General features: G+C 37.4%; 1 non-coding gene across 1 annotated transcript; it reads right to left on the reverse strand.

Annotated features, from left to right (window-relative positions):
• Window positions 1-1266: 1266 nt before the first annotated feature.
• On the reverse strand, window positions 1267-1339 carry Trnam-cau. Its single transcript has one exon. It is a non-coding gene; the product is annotated as a tRNA-Met (tRNA).
• Window positions 1340-14123: the final 12784 nt, after the last annotated feature.

The following is a 14123-nucleotide window of genomic DNA, read 5'->3' on the forward strand; positions in this document are numbered from 1 at the left end:
CATCTCTCCTCGGTTAAACCTTGTTTACTCCTGCCTCTTCAACCAAGAGTACGTTCCCATTTTGTTTTCTTTTTATCCATTACGCATTGAATCGCTTATGCAGGTACGCTCTTGAGTTAATTGCTTGCTCCTTCATTTCCTCGTTATCTCCCACTCTCTGCGGTTTGTTTAGCTCCGATGTTTATCATCTGTTCACTCGTCACGTATCGTGTATTCGTGTGTTTCCTCGATTATTTCGCGGGGAGTTTTGATTTAATTTTTATTGTCGTCCACCGATTAATCGGTTGGTATTATTTCAATATCACGTTAAATTCGGGTTTCCGAATGAATGGAGGCGTTAATGACAAAGAGGTAGCTACTATGCTCGAAGAACATACGATTGAAGACCAGGAAACACTACGTTAAAGCACTCGTGTGAGCACTTGCACTCTATGGATCAAAAGCTGTGACCAGGATTTCATTCCACACCTTACGTGCATTATTTCGGCATTCGCATCCCATTGTAGATCAGATATTGTATTGAAATCTTCTGATTCATTAGAAAAATCTTCATCTTCTTTATCTGCATTCATTTTTTAATTCTCGGTAACTTTCCACACTCTTTTCATGCTCACCCCAAATTATATCACTACTGACCTCGAAAGGTCTGAGGTGAAAAAACCTCAGATTGCCTCAAACACATGCAAAAAAATTATCAAAACAGAAAACTTCATCTATGCAATCCCCAAGGAGAAAAAATACGTTTAGGGATGTAATATAAATAAACAGAGGGAAGGTTTTCTTGGCCGCAGATAATAAATATTACAACACAATCAGTAAGAGGCAGCGTCCATGGCAAAGAGGCCACCACTATGCTCATAGAGCATAAGAATAGAGAACGTTAAACAGCACGTTAAATTAATTCATGTGGGCAGTGGCACTCTTAGGGTGAGAATCTGCAGCCATTGGAAAGAGTGATAAAAAAAGATTAGAGTCTTCCAATAACTGGTTGTAGAGGAGGATGCTGAACATGAAATGGGCGGATGAGGTGCGAAATGAGAAGGTATTCAGAATAATAGGGTAGGAAAATTTACCATGGATCCCTGTACGCTAGAGAAGAACACGACGGATTTTCCACGCAATGAGACAAAGATGTTACTTGGGTAACATAACGGAAGGAAATACTGATGAAAAATTCTCCAGAGGAAGACACAAGTTCTTAGGACAAATCACTGAAGGCTGAAGCTGAAGGCAACACTGAAGGCAAAAACTAAAGGCTAAAAAACATGCCCCGGGTGAGGATCGAACTCACGACCTTAAGATTATGAGACTTACGCGCTGCCTACTGCGCTACCGAGGCCTAGTTTTGTGGGGAGACCAGCGAGGACTTCAATCTGTAAGTGGATGGGCTCGGAAACAGAGTAGGGCGGGAAGCTGAGTTCAATAAGTACACAGCTGTCCCTAGAGTTGATCATAGAGGAGCCAATGTGAAACTGACTTCAAAACTTCGTAATCTGCAAGAAAACAAAAACAAAACTGCCATTTAGTTGATAGATCGACATCACAATAGTTCCTGCCTCACTGGACAGTCAGCATATCGATGGCTAAGTGCCAGCAACACGTATCTCAAAAATAGCAACTTTTCAGGAGAGCAAAGGAAACGATTTATATTTATAATTTTAAACTGAAATCAAAAACCAAAAATTGATAAAACTGAAAAAGAAGCATACATTTTCAAACAAAGAGTTGTTTTTGGCTTGAATTTTATTTGTTAAATGTCAGTACACTTTGTTTAAGATACCTGTCTCAAACCGGCCAACTTTTGAGATACGTGTTTTTAGAACTTAGCCATCGATATTACCTTTCCCTTGCAACGTATGATTTTATTCCTAAGATGAAATTCTTTAGACCCAAACACACCACAAGTTCTTAGGACAGATAAAGAAGCAGGGAAGAAAAGTATCGGCGAGGTTAAAAAACTGGCTTGGGATTAGGAGAAATAAGGGGCTTCAGCTTATCAATCTTAGGATTCCGATACTACGCATGAGTGTATATAAATTTTATTGACTCCACAATAACATCCTATCTTTTTTGCCCTTAATGGCCTCGCTGTAGTACAGCGCTTGATTTATTACGTGTTTTTCCCTCCAGTACTCGAATTAGGGCAAATATGGAATTCGGGGTATTAGGATGCACTCTCGAGTACATGATTGGTCTACTGAAAGTAATCGTAGCTCAAAAAACAAAATATAAAGTTGCTTTTATATTTCTTATATACAATGGATCTATTCACCGAGTCTTGGTTCGTAATGATGGCCTCTTTTTTTCTTTATCTCGCCTAAAATTCACTGTCACTGCTAGATCTGTGATAATTCATGATGACCATGTCTTTCCATAAACAAGATTATCTATAGTGATTTAATTGGAATAAATATATAAACGTTTATATTGTCCTCACTTCTTAGTCTTTTACTCCAACAAATTTTTGTCCAAAGCCCTGTGCATACACCTGTCCATAACCAAATTTCTCTGAAATTCTTGGAATCAATTATGCCTTATTACACAGATCAACTGCACTAACGTAAAATTACCCAAATTCGTGTAGTTAAGCCTTTGCGTGCCTACAAATGGTCAAATTATCACTGTAAGCGCTGAACTGAAGGGTGGTAAGAGTTTCCCAAATTGAGTATCCGATATCATTACGGCAAGATTGAAACCTGAGAATGTCACAAAGGAAGTCCTACAATATTTAAACAGTGATAATACGAAAATAGTTTGAATCGACCCCTGGATTGTCCCTCGCCATGAATTTTAACACTATTCATGTCTTTTCAAATTACCAATGAGGGCAGCACGGTGTTACCTGAGCACCTAAAGGTGTTGTGATTATGCACTTGGAAGATTTTGTCTATGGTTAAGCCAGTTGTTCGAACGGGGAGGTGATCTAATAACAAATGGTAGAAGAATTGTAAGATTTTTATTTTGAAAAGTGGAACCGTGTGTCAATGCGGCTACTTAAGTGCTTCCCTTATTTCAGGCCGCGGGAGGAAGTTTAAGCAAATGATGCTCTGAGGCCCACTCTCCCATGGGGATTCAACTTGAAGTCTTCGGTGAAATGTTTCCGTAAGACTCTTGAAGCGTTCTCAAGATTTCCCTATATATTCCCAAGTTGCTGAGGTCAAAATGGACGGTCTCTTTGGGCTGGAGGTGGTTTCTAGAACTCTTTGGGTCGCTCTGCTTCCTTCTTCCACAGCTCCAACTTCATTGGAGTGGAGAATTGAGAAGCGCACGAAATAGGTGGTGATGTAAAATGCAACAATCAAGTAAATGTTGCTAAGAGAAGGCATGTTTCCCCTTCTACATATCGATGGTTAAGTTCCAACAACACGTATTTCAAAAATGGCAACTTTTCAGGAGAGCAAAAAACGATTATTTTATTTACTTGTACAATGAAATTAAAAACCAAAAGTTCATAAAATTGCAAAAGAATCATTCATTTGCTAACAAAGAGTTGTTTTTTGCTTGTACTTTACTTTTTTAATGTCATTATACTTTGTTTATACCTATCTCAAACCGGCCGAATTTGAGAGACGTTTTGTTAGAACTTAGCCAATGATATGCATTTAGGTAATGGAATACTTGCGTGAAACATATACAATTATTATGAAATATTCAGGGTTAACTGGCAAGACCGAATTCAGCATTTGCCTAGACTTGGAATATAAAAACTTCATATTAGAAAATTATTTATGTCTAAAATTATCTAAATTGAGATAGCGGCAAATGTTGGAGACGATCTAAATTATTTACACGGAACATTCAAAGAAGATAGCAGAAGTTATATTAATGTATGAACTATATTGGTGAAGTGGAGCAGAGCTTGTAAGTAAAAATGCATTAGAGAACTTTGAGGAGGTTCTAATAACTGTTCATGAACTTGCACCAGGTGGTTGGTTATACCATGCGTATTCGCGTTCATTAAGACTTTTTTGGACTAATTTTATTTTGAATGTGTATTGTATAACCAGGCCTTACAAATCTGAGGCGAAGTCCTAGACTCTTTGTGGTGTAAATATTTGCCTTTATTTTAAATAGTAGGTATATACCAAATCAAAAGACTTGCCTTGGTAATAGTTTTCTGTGTCTCAAATTCGAATACGCTTTATTTTACCTATTTATTATTTCCTCCGACGCCACTTGTTATGCGTTTGAGGTACTGAAAAATGTTACATACGATATACCTTACTCACCCTTCAATTTTCAAGATGATAGCACAAGTTAGAAGCGAGTAATTCGTCACCAATAACTACAGGTCCAGCCCGAGACCACTTAAAAGAACGCATCCCTCCCTCTCGTAAAGTGTTATTTCGTCTTTTTGATAACATATCACTCGTTTCAAAAATACGCTATCATTTTGAAATTTTCATAGTGCACATAATGAGCTTTTTTCAAAGTTTACCACTATATGATACCACCAAATATATGATTAAATACTAAGATTAAACTATTAAATTTGAGATAAAAGTAATTTTGGTAAATGTTCCACTTTATACAACCTAACGTTTTCAAGATGACTGCATTAGTTTCAAGAAACCAATACGCCACCATATGGAAACATTGCGCCCTTTTAACCCATCGCGAATGGTCGACTTGTGATTTTAATTCCGTGAAGTTCCTGTTTAGAATCAAATGAAAAAGTATAAATTATATCGCGAAAAAATATAGTGTTTCAGTGGTATTTTCTTATTTTATCTATATAAAATGAAAAAAAAATATTTTTTAATATTAAAAATAACTTTTTGGAAAATTTTCAAATTTTTGTCTTGAGGGGGAATTTTGAGATACATGAATTGTTCTGCTACTTTTCATTTGAAATTTTGCACAAGTTTGAGCAATTTAAGTCACGGCTGAGAATTTATTCTTGCTCTACACTTCCAATTCCCTTCTTGACTCCTTTTTTGTGTAAAATTGTACTTTAGGAGCTAACATTGAGTCACATGGATTACCTTACCCTTTACTTTTGATTCCTGCAACTTCCTTTTGTTTAAGTTATACATTATAGTTAATTCTGGTTGTTAGTTTTCAAATTGCTCTCCACGTTTTGTGTCTAGTAGTGGTTGTGCGTAGGGACGTTGGGTTTCAGCAGGACCTACGCTCAGCGAACCGTGAGAGAGGGACTTTCTTGAGCCGTGGTGGCTTGAACTCTCAGTGGCGCCGCTCGGTGTCGGGTCGAGGAACCCAAGCAACTGACCACAAAAGATGTCACACCCATCCAAACTGAGTTGGTCCCTTGAACCCTATCTCACTTCGCTCCCGTATGTTTGCCAATGGATGCCACATCTTCAAGGGTTCTCTCTTTTTTGTGTTCTTTCTGGGGTGGGAAGAGAAAGTGGTAAAGTGTTTCAATTTTGACCCCTCCTCATTATTAATAATCTGGCTTAATTCGTTCAAAAAATCAAGCACAACTGATAATAATAAAATAAGAAGTTTTTAGCGATTCTTTGGGTAAAATACCTACAACTAACGTCAAAATACAATGTAAAATCAAATAAACAGGAAGAATGCAAAGTTACATGCAAGTAATTTAGTTAAGATTAAATTTATATGCCTAAGGTAAATGAAATAATTGGCAGTTAGCATTCAGCGAGTTCAGCATTTGCCTAGACTTGAAATATAAAAACTACGCATGATAAAATTATTTATGTCTAAAATTATATAAATTGAGATAATATAAATAAAAAATTAATGTTTAGATTAAAACGAGTTCTTAAGACTAGCTTTGAATTGATTTGCGGAGGGAATGGAATGCATGGTGATACGAATCTTATAGCATGCAAAGGCAGTGAAATGGTTTGGACCTTTTAAACAGGGATTGTTGGAGTATTTGAGGAGATGAGCATCGTTTCTGGGGCGCGTCTTGTGATTTTGTAGGCTTGAGTTATAAATGAAAATATAAGGATATATTCCAATAAACATAGCACAAATATGTCCGTAGATTTACGAGAGAGTTGAGATGCTGAGAGATACGAGTAAAAGAATTAAAAATTAATAATCTGTGGTCCGTATAAAAGTGCATCCATTATTATTTTATGGGACAGAATTGATGATAATTGATGTGTAATGAATAAAATTAGCCTAACTTGTTCTTAGAAGAATCCTGCTACTTAATACATGTATTGAAACATTAATATTCCACTAAAAGCAGTCGTTCGCCTTGGTTGCGAATGTCTGGCCTATGGAAGATTACCGTTTTTACGTTTTATAGGACTTCATTTCGTGTTGCCATCATCATAAAAATCTTCAGAATGTATTGAATTTAAATACTTCATTAAAATATGATATTACTTGTTGTTCATTAAAGTATTCACGAAATTTTGATATCCAAAGTAATGCGTGGGGCGGCATGTGAGCCTGAAATGTGAATATATAATTTCCAAAATCGTGTCTTAAGTCATCAACCAAAGGTACATAGAAAATCCATAACATAAGATAAGAAAGGATGCACATATTTTTTTTTGATTTTAATGAATTGGGTGGGGTCGAAAAAGCTATGCTTTACATTATAAGAAAGGAAAAATTGCCTCGACTGTGAGTCACTTGTGGATAGGATTGCTGAACGGTAACGCTAAACGCACTCTACCACGGCGTTTAATGGAGTTGTGTGCATCTAGGGAGTAATGCCGCGCTAAATTTTTACATGCGATTATCTCTCGAACTCAGGACTACTTGGAAGTTTTAATTGTCGGCCTCGGTGGCGGCAGGGATGAGTCCTCACCAACCATACCGAAGGTCGCGGGTTCGAGTTCCGCCTGGATATCTTGCCCCTTCTACCACCTTCTACAGTCTAGCCGGCGAGAGTTGTCCGATGGCACTTGAAAATGAGGGGCGGAGAACCCTGCGCCAACATGGTTTGCAACCAATCGCTGCCCTCAAAATGCACCTCACACCCTCGCCATACAACGTTGTCACATGCATATGAAGCACTGAAACAAGCCTGAACCGCAAAAACAAGCCCTCTCTGCGAATCGCCAAAACAAAGGATTCTTCCTTTGGATCCTTCACGATCGTCGTCCCTTCTGGCTTCTTTCTTCACGGAACCCTTTTGTTTACATGTGATGTGGGCGTTTCCCTTTCTTACCTGGCAACCTTGCCCCCTACTCCTTCTAGCTGTCAACGGACAACTCTCGGTGGCCGGACTGTAAGACATGGGTGTATGTGATCATCTCTTGTTGATTGTTTATAATCCCGATGTAAAGGCCTCATTGTGCTGTTTTCGGGGGTTATTGAGATTAAAGTCGTGACAATTTTTTCTACATCTCCTGCATAATTTCAGAAAATAACATCGTTGTTTAAATTCCGAGTATCACTCTCGCGATGTCTCTTTGCTTGCGAGTCAATCAGACGCGTATCTCGATGGTAGGTGGGGTTCAGTAGATCTCATCCCAGACAAAGTCACTGGCGCTAAGTTTTCCGTTTGAAGATATGGGTCCAGCCCCTTTGTAAACTGGATTCGAACCGTGCACTCCCACTTCTCTCTTCCCACTAAGCTACCACGGGCGGCGTTTGCAAGCAGTACGACGACATTGCAGTGCTAAGGGGACGATGATTTTAAGGACCAGTTTCTTGGAGAGTTGGGGACGTCTTCCCTGTTTGGCACCTCGAAGCAGCAGCAGGAGGGCGAGGGTTTGCGGGCAGAGGGAAATTGGGAGCGAATTTCATTAAGAGGGGCAATAACGCCGAGTAAAAAGGAATGGAAGGGACCGAATGACGGCGAATGGAAGGGAAGGGTGGAACGTGGTTAGGAGCAGGGGTTGGTGTAAGACAAGTGCCCATCCCCCCCCAAGACGCTTGAAGAGAGCACGCGGTGGGGTGTTGGGCTGTTTCCGGTGCGATGAAGCTGGATGGGTAGGAGGCCACTTGTGTGCGGGCTATGGGGAGAGACGTTCAAGCCGCCTCGCCTCTGCAAACCGAACTTGCCTCGCAACGGTCTCAGCCCCGTGGATTAGATTAACCCAAGACGTAATTGTATAGAATTCCAAGAAATTTTCTGCTTACACGTGGTGCTGACGTTGCCGGAAAATAACTCATGGTCGTCTTCTTCTTGAAATAGAATGAATTCTGTAGTTTTCTATGAATTCCATGATTATTTCGCGCTTATTTAACATGTTTTACTCGATTAAAATACCTGTAAACAGTAGATGCATAGCTATGGCATCATTTTTGTGTACATGCCATTTCTTTCCTTACACATGGTATCATCTTTGCCCGAAAATGACCCATGATCGTCATCAAAAATGAGCAATGGAAAAAAGTCTATTGTATCAATGCATTCCATAGTCAGTTCATGCTGATTAAAAATATTTTACTCGATAAAAATACCTACAAACAATAGATGCCTATGCCTATAACAATAGATAAAATTACCTATAGTTACAACACCGTTTTTGGTCATAGTATTTCTTTCCTTCTACATAGTACCATCGCATCGTTGCCAGAAAATTACTCATGAACTTCAATGAAAATATTTAACGGAAATATTCTATAGTTATCAATTCAATACATAGTCCTTGTTAATTTAAAATTTTATAATCGATAAAATTACCTATAGACTATACATGGCTAGTAATATTGCCAATTTTGTTCACGGTATTTAATTTATTACGCGTGGTTCCATATTTGCTTGAAAATAAAGGAACTTTTATAAAAATTTGGAATGGAAAAAAACTCTACCGTTATCAATGCATGTCATAGTCTGTTCATTTTTATTAAAGATGCTATGAATGTATAAACTCGATAAAATACCTGTAAGCAACAGATTCATAGTTAAAGCACCTTTTATGTGCATTGCATTTCTTATCTTGCACGTGGTACCAGAAAATGATTCATGAACTTCAATGAAATTTAACGATGGAAAACATTCTATAATTATCAATGCATCCGATAGTTAGTTCATGTTGATTCAAGATGCTACACTTAAACATATATATACATATTTGTATATATACATCATATAAACTCTTAATTTATTTTTGGAGGCCATATAGACACTTGAAGATTAAATATATTCATTCTAAGCCATAGTGTGTGCGATCCACTCCTCATACAATGGTGCTTTAATTTGGAAGCTAGTGGGTCAAATAACAATTTTGTGTTGGAAAATGAGTTGACTTTCTAGATGACGATTGAATCAATGCTGAAATATACTATATACCTACACTCAATAACAGTTTTAGGTATCTGGAATAATCTCGAAGAAGTCATTATCTGAATTGATAGACAAGGCCATTCCTGGCCAATTTCGTGAACTAAAATCAGCACAAGCACTAAAAAGATAGTTCCAGTTATCATTATCCCTGATAAACAATTAAGCCATAGTTCTTTAGCAATTAGCCATTGTCCTCGCAACCACAAACTTTAGCGATGACAAATATAACGGTCACATTTTAACGGTTAAAACGCTACCAGTGTGTATTATGCTGAATTGCCTCGAATGAAACATTCCTGGGTAATTTGATTCAAAATATTCTTCATATTATAATGTTCTAGTGCAAATTTATTCCAAGAAATATAAGGAATATTCTCTAATTCATGACGGCCAACATTCTTTCCAGCGGGAATGACTTGATATATATTCGTGCTCATGCTATTCGTAAACCATAGCCAATTAATGTGCATATGCTTGATGCCTTACGGCAGTTTCGTTAAAGTGGAGTTTCAGCTGCAAAGAGTTGAAATCGGAGTACGAAAAAAAAACCGAAATCAGTAATATCCCGTGTGCTGGACTGCTTAGGGAAAGCGCATCATCGTAGAAGATACGCTTATTCACCCTGGGGGGCAGAATATGAAGCGTTTTACGACGGGGCCTAGCATTATCCTACATTTTTTCAGAGTTTTCTCGTATTTTCTTTTTATATTCATCTTTTTTCCCTCAATTTCCACCTACTTGATTACAAGCGAAACCCCAGGGCACTATAGTGCTGGACCCAGCGTGGGGGTGGCCCTAACTTGGAATGGAAATACCCACTTTCCACAGCCTACTTCTACGCACACCTATTTCCTTTCCATTATTATTCTATTTACCCTTTACCACGCGATTTACTGTTCTACCACCCACGGGAACTACGACAAAAATGGGAAAATATATTCTCATGGCGGGTGTTTGGATGTATTTTCATTTTATAGCGCATTTATAAGTGTGTTGTTACCCATAACCACGATTAATTCCCTAAGTAAGGTTGTAATGATTTAAAGGGATTTCTCACTAGGCAGTATTTTTTCAGTTTACGTCATGTAGACCAGTTATTAAATAAATTTGAGTCCATGCTGAATTTTCTCCACTAGAACTGTTGTTACCAAATTAAAATTATGAAAAACATTCCAGAAAGATGATTTCCTTCTTCTTTTCAATGACGGTCTATTTCACTTAGTACGATGCGTCGCAGAATTTTACGGCTTGGTCTTTGATAAGTTACAATTTAATTTTTAGCCACATGTACTCCCGTATTTGTAAACCGTAGGTGTTAGTTGATATAATAACCTTTCCCTCGGGGAAGTCCTTTTTCAGTTCATCTCATGCTGATCAATTATTAAATAACGTTGACTCTACCTTACAATTTTTCAATGAAAATCTCTTATAACACTAAAAATAATAAAAATCCACACCAAAAAGATTTTCGCCTTCTGCTATATGATAGCGTTTTTACTGACTTATCCCTGACCGAAGAATTTTAAGGTTAAGTCCTTGATAAATTACGTAGTACTTTCTGGCCTCGTAGAGCCTGGTATTTGTAAACTTTAGGTATTAATTGGGGCGTTGAAATATAGGTATGTGACGTAACTAGTCCTAAAGGAGTGGATATTGCCCTAACCACCTTCTTTTACGAGCACTTTTTTTCTCTTGGGAATTCCTTCCTCCGTGTACCTCGCCCTTTTGTATCCTTGCACCTCTAGGGAACACAGAGGAAAATGGGAAAAGTTCTTTTGACGGCGCGGCGCAGAAAATAGGGGTGGGAAGGTTGGTTAGGGTGGGTTAATAGGGAATGGAGAGATGGGGGGAGTATTAGTCTAAGAGATGGGTAGGAGGACGTGGGGAAGAGGTAGAATCCAACAACGAGGGAATGCGGTAAGGTGGTTATTTTTTTATTCATCCAAGTGTCTCACCCAATTTGACCCCGTACAAACGAATTAATAATTCATTTTGTCATCCCAACCGCGCCAAAAAAAAACAATACAACCCGTACTAAGTTTTTTCTTTTCCATTTACCTCTCTTTTCGTGGGCCGAATCTATTTCTTTTTTTATAATTTCTTTTCCCCCTCCTCTCCTCTGCAGCGGAAACGTTTCCGATGTCGTAAAATCATTAATTATTTACTCGTTTTTTGCACTCGTGGTGTTCCTCGCGAAATTGCCACGATCCTTAAGCAAGGGGGAATAAGTCTCCCGCGGAATGGAGGAGACGAGGATAAAGACGTGGAATGTTTGGGAGCGGATGTCATTTTTAAAAATTAATGACCCACCTCTCCTCGTATCTCTTTCTACTTCCCTCTGCTTTTTATATCGGTGTGTGTGCACCAACAAAAATGACGCAGGCACGTCCTTTCATATTGACTTAACTAGTCACACACGCCCACGAGGCCTGGAGAAAAAAAGAGGGGCTCTTATTTGATTAAGACAAATGATAGGCTGCTTCCAAAAGTTGCAGGGCGTGACAAAGGAAGTTATGACTTTTATTATGAGGTTACGAGAAAAATTCTGGAGCCCCAGTAGTTTTCGAGCAATGACTGCGCATCAACGTCGTTTCTCTTCCGTCTTTGAGTGGAATTTCGAGGGCAAATTCTTTGAAAAATGATGATAATGAAAAGTAGCAATGTTGTACCTCAGTGGCCTGACGAATTCGGCGTAGAAATTTTTATAGCAGAAATTGGCTGGAGTTACCTTGCCTATGCATACTTTTTTGTACTTCTATATCGATTAACCCTGTTAAAGTGAACCTACTTCCTGCGGTACTTGCGAGAAATGCTCAGATCAATGTAAAATAATTTATTTCCTTTCCTCCTTTTGAGCATTGAAAATCAGCAATCCATTAATATTTATTATCTATCGATGTGTGGTTTTTTAGATTGTTTCTGTTGATCTAATCGATGAAGACATTTTTTTTTAATTTTACGAAAAATTGATGCAATTATCAGAGTGCCGTAAAATTTATTCCTATTGTTGTAGGATAGCCTGAGTAGGATGGGCTGGAACCGCTGGAGACTAGGAAACTACATGCTAGGCTTAGATTTCCTGTGCAATTAAGAATACATTTATTTCAGAGTAACTCAAAAAATGTCACCATATTAATAGGTCCGACAGAATATATTAAGACAGATGTAGCCGAAGGGATATATGAAGGAATTTGTATTTCCCCCGAACAATAACGGAATTTTATTAATTCTAGGCTGAATGCGTGCATTTCTTTTCTTTTTTATTACCATATTGTATCCTAATATCCCCCGCCACACGCCTACTGATGCTGCTTGTAGGTTAGTTTGTAGATTTATTTTGGAACCCCTCATTTTATTTCTTGATCATAAAGAAGAATAGGCAATTATACATTTGCGCCTCAAATGCTTAGCAATATGTGATAGTCAGCGAGTTAAACTAATTTCTCTTTATTTTTTAAGAATTTACAACAAAATTTTCTAATTTTTTGTGATAAATTTAAATTTTCTAATTATAATTCCTATTTTAATTGAATCGGGAAAGGTATTTGCTTTGTAAATTGTTACCATCGAGTGGCGGTTAGTTGTTTTGAAAATGGAACATTTGGGTGAATCGAAACGTATGAATTGTTTCGGTGAAAAAAGAAACGATATGGATTTTTTTACAGCTTCGTGAAGGTTTGGTAAATATTGAATGAACCCAAAAATAAATGAAAGATTTATTCATGTAGAATATGTTTCTTTTGTGTCTGATATTATTAAATTTCATTTGAAAGTCCGCATGGGAATAAATAATTTGGGAGCTATGGTGCTAAATAGACGGCGCATGCAATTCGTTATCTAATTATGCCTATTGCTCGCATCCGACAGATGAGTAAATCAAATAACCCCTGCGAATATCGTTTTCAGTGTTTAAAATCTGATTCTGAATTTTATCATTGAATTATGGTATTTAAAACGCTGGATATCCAATCATTTTATGCGTCATTACATTAACATGTGGATCGCTTATTGGTACCAATTCTAGCGGGACTATCTGCTGAATTTTACATATCTTCCGCATGAGTGCTGTTGTAATTGCTGATTAAAAAGCTGTTCGTTTGTGAAAAAGTTTGACGGGAAAATGACTCCGGAATGTATGAAAAAATAATTTGTTTTCGCAGAAAAAAGTGTTTTCATATTTTTAATTATCAAATGCTTTTGATTTCTTCAGTTGTCCGTTACCACCCGATCCTGTGACTATTGATGGATCTTTATAGTTGGGTTTTGGAGTTATTTTTTTGCGATTAATATGAGTATTTTTTAATTTTAATCCTAAAATGTTTTTCCTTATGCTGTGGGTAAGAGTATTGTTGTATTGTGTGATCAAATTTACGTTCTTTCAATCACTAGGCTAGTCCAAGCATATTACCTAAAATATTTGCGTATTGCAGGGTGGACTTCAGTTTTTTGCCTAGATTTATTCCGTTCAGTTTTATATGTAGATAAATCAGTCAATTGACGTATTTATACAAACAGTCCTTAAATTGAGTTTTAAAGAGGAATCAAGGTGGGATGTAGAGGAGCGCTTGATAAATTAATTTTTGGCATTTAGGGTTAGAGCTTGAAGGTAACCTGGTTTCGTGGCCGTTTTTTGGGGATATTTGTAATTCGCACCCTCTCCGTCAAAAAGTATTGTATTTTTTCCTATCCCTTTCCTTCATTCCTCTTTTGAGTGGGAAATTGCGTATTACTTGATATTCATTTGATAGGGAAGGGCGAACTATGATCGGGAATCAAAGACTTTTGATCTACATAAGATGAACAGTTCTAAATGTTTTATTGTTCTATAATATTTTATTCCACTTAATGAGGTCAATGGATTCGAAATATATTTTTTAATGGTTATAATACTTTTTATTCAGGGCAACAACGAAGACATAATGAGATTTTTTAAAGAATT

This window comes from Ischnura elegans, chromosome 7 (assembly GCF_921293095.1).
Source record: "Ischnura elegans chromosome 7, ioIscEleg1.1, whole genome shotgun sequence".
NCBI classification, from domain to species: domain Eukaryota; kingdom Metazoa; phylum Arthropoda; class Insecta; order Odonata; family Coenagrionidae; genus Ischnura; species Ischnura elegans.